The following is an 8418-nucleotide window of genomic DNA, read 5'->3' on the forward strand; positions in this document are numbered from 1 at the left end:
TAAAAATAGCACCAGCAAGGGCAGTATATTGCAAAATTAAGGTAGTATTGTTCTTTATCTGACACATATAACTAACAAACCGTTCTCTCTACTGCCAGTTATTTCCAATGGAAAGATTATTTAAGCATTTTGACCCCCATCCAGGGATAGATGTAAGCTTAAGGCTTAAGGTAACAATGTCATCCTTGAATTACGTAATTTTTATAACTAGTTTTTCACCAAAGATAATTTCAGGATTCTGAATATTATAACTGGAGCATAAAAATCAGAGGGTGTTGCAAAACAGATGCATGTTGTGTTTTTCTGCAAACATTGTAAAGTTAAGGGGTATTTTCTTCCATTAGCATTGTTGCAAGTTGTTTCTTTCTCCACTGGTATCGCTAATAGTTGCTATTTTAAATCCTCTGTGTACCACTAATTTAAGACAACTATGCTAGATTAAGTTGTTTCATACTAGTTTATTTAGGGGTTCCATTTTCACTCCTCAATAGATTTTATGTATTTCTCATATGCTTCTTCACTCATTCATTCATCCAGTTCTGAAGGATCACTGAGTGCTATCTTGATCAGTCAACCATCTTCATAAGAAGATTTGTTGACAAGTCCTGGATTTTCTGCAAGAGCTTCATTAATTTCAGTTACTTCTCCTGATAGAGGAGAATAGAGTTCACTAGCAGCTCTCACACTCTCCAAAGCACCAAACTCATCTTGTTTGTTCAGTTTTGTCCCAACTTCGGGCAGACTACAGTAAACAACATCTCCCAGAGCTTCCTGTGCAAAATTGCTGATTCTCACCGTTCCAATACCATTTTCTGTTGTTATCCATTCATGTTTGTCCGTGAATTTACGCACGGAGAGCCGAGCGGAGCCCGTGCGCAGTGTCCGGACGGCGCCCGCCCTCAGCCCCCAGGGCCCCGTCAGGCGGGGTGCGGCGGGCGCCGAGGCGAAGCGCAGACCGCAGGCCGCAGCCCGCACGCTCCGCACCGCTCACAGCGCCAAGTTCACGGAGGTGCGGGGGCTCGCGGTGCAGGGGACTCGGGAACCCCAGCCGGCCAGAAGTGTGGCATTTTTAAGTCCGTAATTGCAGACATTACTCTGTGCTATACAACCTCTAGAACACATTCAAATTATACACACCACAGAGGACATGAATGTTAAAACGTTCAGGGGCACCTGGGTGGCTCAGTCGGTTAAATGTCCGCCTTCGGCTCAGGTGCTGATCCCAGGGTCCTGGGATGCAGTCCCGAGTCTTGTCTCCTGGCTCAGTGGGGAGTCTGCTTCTCCCTCTCCCTCTGCTCCTCCACCTACTTGTGCTCTCTCTCTCTCTCTGTGTGTGTGTGTGTGTCAAATAAATAAATAAAATATTTTTTTAAAATGCTAAAAAGTTCAAATACAGTTAAGACAACTGGTATTTTTTGGATTATGTTTGTATGGAATATCTTTCCCCATTCTTGCACTTTCGGTCTACCTCTGTCTTGAATTGGAAGTGAATCTCTTATAAATAGCAGATGGTTTAAATCAGTTTGTGTATGCGGTCTGAAAATCTCTGTCTTAACTGATGTATTCGGATCATTTGCCTTTAAATTAATGATTGCTACAGGAAAGCCTAAATCTGCCATTTTATTACGTGATGTTTGTTGGTTCCCTTTGTTTTCCTTTTCCTGCCTTCCTGTGAATTTCCTTGAACAGTATTTTTTATTCCACCCTGATTTATTTATAGTGCTTTGGAGTGTATCTCTTTTACAGTCTTCTTAAAGTTGTTCTAGATATTACATATTCCACCCGGGACTTACCACAGCCTACTGGTATCAATATTGTACCACTTTGAACAGTGGAAGCCTTCTAGGCAGGTCCCCTTTGCTTCTTCCCTTGTAAAAATCATCATCTGGAGTATCAGCCAACCTTGTGGTTTTTGTTTCCATCATCCAGTCTGTTCTACAAAACTCAAAAGAAGGATAATATATTATATGTACCCATGTTTTTGCTTTTTTGTTCCTTTCTTCCTTCCTGATCTCCAAGGTTTTTTTTTTTTTTTTTTTTTTAATTATTTTCTTTCTGTTTAAAGAAATTCCTTTAGCCCAGTCTCTCAGGGTAGGTCTGCTGGTGGCAAGTTTTTTTGTTTTCCTTCATCTGAGAAGGATTATATTTCTTCCTTATTCCCCAAGGATAGTTTCACTGGATGCAGAATTCATGGTTTACGGTCCTTTTTTTGTGTCACTTGAAGATGATGAGCACTGGGTGATGTAGGGAAGTGTTGATATAGTTATCGTGCACCTGAAAGTAAACTAATCAACTGCATGTTGACTATCCTGGGATTAAAATAAAAAACTTAAAAAAAAAATTGTCTTGTCTCTTTCTTCCAGTTTCTGTGGCTTCAGGTAGGCGAGCTACCATCTATAGGTTGGTGTTCTCTGACAGGTAATATGTAATTCCTCTCTGGCTACTTGCAAGGTTTTTCATTGTCTTTAGTTTTCATATTAATTATGGTGTGTCTTGGTGTAGATTTCTTTGGGTTTATCCAAATTTTCTGTGGGGTTTGCCCAGATATTTGAATATGTGAGGTTTACATTTTTTGCCAAATTTGGGAAGTTTTTGACCAATTAATTCTTTAAACAGGAATGCTGAATCTTCTACCATTATCCCACATGTTCCTAAAGATCCGATCACTTTTTTGAGGTGGTCTATTTTATCTCTGTTGATCACATTGGGCAAATTTTATTGATCTGCCCCCAAGGTCACAGTTCTGTCTTCTGTCATCTTTACTCTTACTCTACAGCCCGGCCAGGAGTTTTAAAAATTTCTGTTATTATATTTTTTTAATTTTGTAATTTACATTTCATTCTGTTTTATACTCTTATTTCTTTGCTGAGATTTTCTAACATTTCATTTTTTTTTAAGAGAGTCTGTAATTGCCCGTTGAGGCCTCTTTGGGATGGCTGCTCTAAAGTCCTCACCCAGTTTTCCCCATATCTGTGTCACTTTAGGGTCGGCATCGGCTGATGGTCCCTTCTCATGTGTTCAAATCGTGATTTTCTTGGTTCGTGGTATGACCAGTGATTTTCAGTTGTATCCTAGACCTGTTGTCTATTGTGTTGGGACTCCAATTCCACCTAGATTTCCTCTTTTTGCAGGCAGTCTCCCCATTTAGATTTAACACACAGGAATTGGCCCACTTTTGTGGGCAGCGTTTCCAATGAAAGCCTCGTCATCAGGGCCTTTGTGGTGTTATTTTGTTCTGCTTGGTTTATCTGAGGCTGTTGGGGCTCCCACTGTTCCTTGCTGGCACCATCTGGGGGTGAAAGTATTTTCTCAGGCCAGTCCATGTGGTGCCTGTAGGTGGGGGAAATGGTTCTCCAATCCCTGCGGTTGGAGAGTCTCCCCAGACAGGGGCGCCTCTGGGGGGATCCCCTGGTTCTGTCTGGCCACCTGGTGTCTTCTGGGAGGAGAGGGGTCTCAGGTCTATGAAGTCAGTGGGGGCTCTAGGGCCAGGCCTTTCGCTCAGTCCCCCTCCCTCCCTAACAAGTTCCCCTCCGTCTCCCTGTCTTTCAGAGTACTCCTTTGGTTTCCAGGATTCATCATGGTACTTAGTGAAGAGGGGCAATGAAGACCTACATCTACAACTGTCTTTTCCAGACCAGAGGTTTCCATCCACTCCTTTTTAGGTTGAAGAAAGGAATACAAATTTGGGAATGTTATATTTCTTGTTGAATTTACCTATTTACCATTTTGAAATATGTCTTAATCTCGATTAATGACTTCTGCCTTAAAATTTTGCTGTGAGTAAAGCATTAGCTTTCTTTTGTTTGTGTTGGTATTGTATATGGTTTTCTATTTTACTCAAACATTTCCTTTAGGTACATATTTATTTCATTTCCCTTGTAGGCAGCATACAGTGGGTTTTGTGTTTTATTAAGTCGACACTGTCTCTTGATTAGAGTGTTTAGTCTATTTACATTTAGCGTAATGTAAATACAATCAGGTTCAAATTGCTCATGTTGCCATGCTTTCAATTTCTCCCATCTTTCATTTGATCTGTCCCTTTCCCCCTCTTTTTAACTTTCTTTCATATTAGGCAAGTATGTTTTATTCCTTCACATTTTCACTCCATTACCTTGTAAATTATTCATTATTTACATGTGTTGTTTAGTGCTTACCCAGCAATTACTACTTGCACCCATGATGTACTTGAGGACCTTCATCCCATCTGGCTGCCAGAGGTCCCAGATCACGTGAAATGTGACACTCCTGAGATGTGTTGTAATTGTATAAAATCCACACTGGATTTCAAATATTTAGCACTCACAAAATAATGCTGAATATCCGTTATTAATTTTTACATTGATTACATACTGAAATAATATTTTTGACATAGAGGATGAAATAAGATACACTGTTGAAATGAACATCATCTGTTTCTTTTTAATTTTTCTCCATATGGCTAGTGAAATATCTACAATTATGCATATAATTTACATTGTATTTCCATCACAAAGAATAGTTTATATCCTGTTTTTAATTAGCGCTTTTGCCTTTCCTACTTACCTAGCACCCATTTGCATGTTTAGTCTTCCAAGGCACCAGAGTTCTGAAATTTCTGCCTAGCAACCACTTCATGCTTGGTTTTGCAGATTCATATCCGGCATGTTGTGTGGTTAGGAGTCAGCACCAGGGGACTTGTGTCCAAAATGCTGAGCCTGCATCCATGCAGTTTCGTTTTCTTTAAGACCTCAGGTTCTCAAGTCCTGGATGGCCTTGTGGCTCCAAGTGCTGATTTAAGTGTCTGCAGGCCAGGGAGCTGCCACAGCCTTAGACCACTGTTTCCTTTCAGTCTCTCCACCCTGAACTGAAAGCCTACAGACTCTCTGAGGGGAGAAACCTGGGATCAGTGTCTGGGTTATTGTCACGCCTTTCTCTCTTTCCTCTGGGACTATTGTCCCTCAATTTATGTCTTCTGTGCCTTTATTTCTTTTGATGCTTTTAAACAATGACTCCTGCAATCATTCTAACTTTCCTGTTTTTGTAGACAGGCGGGTTAGTCCACAGCCACGCTTCTGTTCCTGGTGGCAGCAGAAGTCAGCCTGGAGCTCTTGTTTCTTAAGTTTCATCCCAGGGTGGAGTGCAGGTCTAGTTCGATCATTTTGAATCTCTTTAAAATTTGTGAGTAAGTAGTATCCTTTATTCTCAGTTAGGGCCTCAGATGAAGTTTTAATATCAGGAAATATGCTCTTTAAAATCTTCCAAGCCCTGTGACTGGAGAGCAGGAGCACTGTAGAAAGAGAGATGTTATGTATGGAAGCCTAAGGAACTTGGCTCTCATCCTAGAAAGTTAAGAGTAATTATATGAGGGGCACCTGGGGGGCTCAGTTGGTTAAGTATCTGCCTTCGGCTCAGGTCATGATCCCAGGGTCCAGGGATTGAGCCCCGCATCAGGCTCCCTGCTCAGCGGGGAGTCTGCTTCTCCCTCTCCCTCTGCCTGCTGCTCCCCTTGTTGTGCGCGCTCTCTCTCTGTGTCAAATAAATAAATAAATACAATCTTAAGAAAAACAAAAAAAGAGTAATTATTGAGCATAATAATTACTATTACAATTTGTTTTATTGGATTCTTACAGTATTACAAGAATGTTCCAGGCATTATTCTAAGTGCATATTATGTGTTCACTTCCAGAACTCACAACGATGTTTACCTCATCATTACTTGTCATGTCTTATAAATGAGACACTCGGGACCAGAGAGGTCAAAACCTCCAAAGATGCTGTTCAAGGTCACACAGTGAGTGAGCAGCAAAGACAGGGAAAATGATCAGAGCAGAGATTGTTGTTGAAATGGAAATACAATGCATGTTTATGACCAATATTTTACTTTATTTTATTGCTTCTAGTTGCCCCTGTTGATCTGCATCCACTAAAGTTAAGACATTCATTGTTCCCCGGCAAGGGTACAATCTATAAGAGAGAAGGCAGAGGTTATATTTAGCAGACGTAGATCAGACTCATGGTCTGCCCCCTGGAGCAGGGCCTGGGGATCCTGCAAGCTTGGGCAATCCCACTCTTCAGAGAACCATGCTTTCCCTCACAGGAGTAGAGGTGATGGCTCAGGAAGGTGGTCTCGCGATGAAGGTGTAGGGTGCAAATCTTCACTGTAGGTCAAAGCAAGATGCTGAGAGTTCCCAGCAGGATGTTCCAAGGGCTCAGAGATCCCCTTCGGGGACTGAGCAAGGGCCAAACCTTGTGTGCCCTGGAACAATGTGACCACCCCCTCGTGCTTCTGTCCCTCAGTGGGAGAAACTGCAAAGTTACATGGCACAAGGGGGGATGCCCAGAGGAGCACCGCATGGGGAGAATAACACAATCTATCACAGTAAGCACCCTGCAGCTTGCATTTAGACATCAGGAAAAAGGATAAGAGGAGAAAACATAGAGAAAGGCTATCTTTCTGTGCCAAAGGGACCACTTTGTAAGGCAGCGTGACTGATAATATTGTTGGATCAGCAGATGATCCCGGGAATGGAACTGAGTGCACAGAGGTGCATTATATGTATTTGAAGATTCAGGAAGTGTCGTTTTGATGAGGGGTTACTGACCTCTGAATTAGGTAGCAGTGGAAAGGTGGAGGGGAAGAGAGAGATCAGAAAAGATGGTATGAAGTGGTGGATGGGGGTTTGAACAAGGAACGGTAGAAGACGGTGCTGTTTTTCAGTTGGGGAAAGGGATCCTAGGAAGGAGGTCAAAAAAAGTGGGGGAAGAAATAATGCTTTTGGAAAGCAGGATGAGCTCAGCTAGGGGCTCTCGCACAACTGGATTTCTGTAATTTCTCACGTGCCACCAAGCCCTTTGCATAAGCCGTCCAGGTGCTCAAAGAGTCAAGCTGACCTAGTCTTCTGGGAGCACCTGCTCATCCAGCAGGTCTCCAAGAAACACCTCGTGCTGTGTCCCTAATTGGATGAAATGTCCCACTTTCACCCGAACTTCCTCTTTCATTACGTTTTCCTTTTGTTTGCAATGACTTTTCCTTTTTCACAGCTTTTTCCTTCACTCAGTTGTGACATCCATGAAGGAGGGCATTAAGTCTGTCCGGCTCACTGCGCATTCCCTGTGCTGAGCACACTGTCTGTCCCATAGCAGGTGCTTTCTGAATACATGCTGAATGAAGGAATAGATGACAGCATTGACAGATGGTGCTTGCTCATCATCTGGGTGGGCTGCTGTCCTGGCCTTGCTCTTCCTGAGAAACTTTCATCTGCAAGAACCGTGGAGCATTTCTCAGTCTGGTCTCAGAATACCGCATGCCTATTAGCACTACTATACTATTTTGTCTTGCCTATTGATCAAACAATGAATCTGTGAGTAACCTTGGATCAGTAGGGTTCCTAAGAAACCAGCATGCAACGAGGAAGGACGGCAAACATCTCAGACTTAGACAAGATCCATCCTGTCTCCCCTCTGCCAGACGTCGCTGGTCAATAGCAGCCAGCCGTCCTTCTGTGCGAGAAAAAAATGTTAACTTTGCAAATGTCTCCCGGATAACGCTTGTCAATTGATTGAATTTCAGCAAGTTCTAAAGGAAGAGAATGTGGAAATCTCTCTATATTAAGGAGTGATCACTAGGATCCATTACTTGCTTACATTTGAAGAAAGAAAAAGAGATATGCACAAAGGATAAACTAAACACTGATACAAAAATTTACTTTGTAGCAGGGAGGATTTGGTTGGGGAATATAGGCATGAAAGCAAGTCTTACCGAGTACATCTTTTAATATAAGTTGGACTTTTGAAATATACAATTATCTTACACGTTCAAAAAAAAAATCTTCCCTAAAAAGCACACCCTGAGGTTGAAAACTGAAACAAATGAACTCATATATTAATATAACCACAAAAATGAAATTATTATAACTAATGATTTCAAATGTGGTAATCTGACGATGCATCCCTTAGTCGATCATATTCTATGGGTTCAAAAAACTGCAAAGAATTTTACTATTTTGTTAATTATATTATTGTAGGTAGTAATATTGATCTTTTAAAATTTTTTGATGAAGGTAAGGTCATGTTTTGCTTCAAAAAATAATTCTAACTCAGAAGTGTAGAAAGAATGATAGAATTAGGATAAAAAAGACACAGACGTAGTGAAAAGAAGGGCCACATGCACCCCGATGTTCATAGCGGCAATGTCCGCAATAGCCAAACTGTGGAAAGAGCCGAGATGCCCTTCAGCAGATGAATGGACAAAGAAGATGCGGTCCATCTCTACAAGGGAATATTGCTCAGCCATCAGAAAGGATGAATACCCAAGTTTTACATCAACATGGATGGGACTGGAGGAGATGATGCCAAGTGAAATAAGTCAAGCAAGAAAGTCAATTATCATATGGTTTCACTTATTTGTGGAACATAAGGAATACCATAGAGGACATCAGG

At 41.7% G+C, this 8418-nt stretch overlaps 1 pseudogene; it reads right to left on the reverse strand.

The window, feature by feature from the left end:
• Window positions 1-438: 438 nt before the first annotated feature.
• On the reverse strand, window positions 439-1122 carry LOC114213662 (glycine cleavage system H protein, mitochondrial pseudogene; annotated as a pseudogene).
• Window positions 1123-8418: the final 7296 nt, after the last annotated feature.

Source organism: Eumetopias jubatus, unplaced genomic scaffold, assembly GCF_037043125.1.
Source record: "Eumetopias jubatus isolate StellerSeaLion01/CBP00866 unplaced genomic scaffold, mEumJub1_p1.0 scaffold_14, whole genome shotgun sequence".
In the NCBI taxonomy this organism is placed as follows: domain Eukaryota; kingdom Metazoa; phylum Chordata; class Mammalia; order Carnivora; family Otariidae; genus Eumetopias; species Eumetopias jubatus.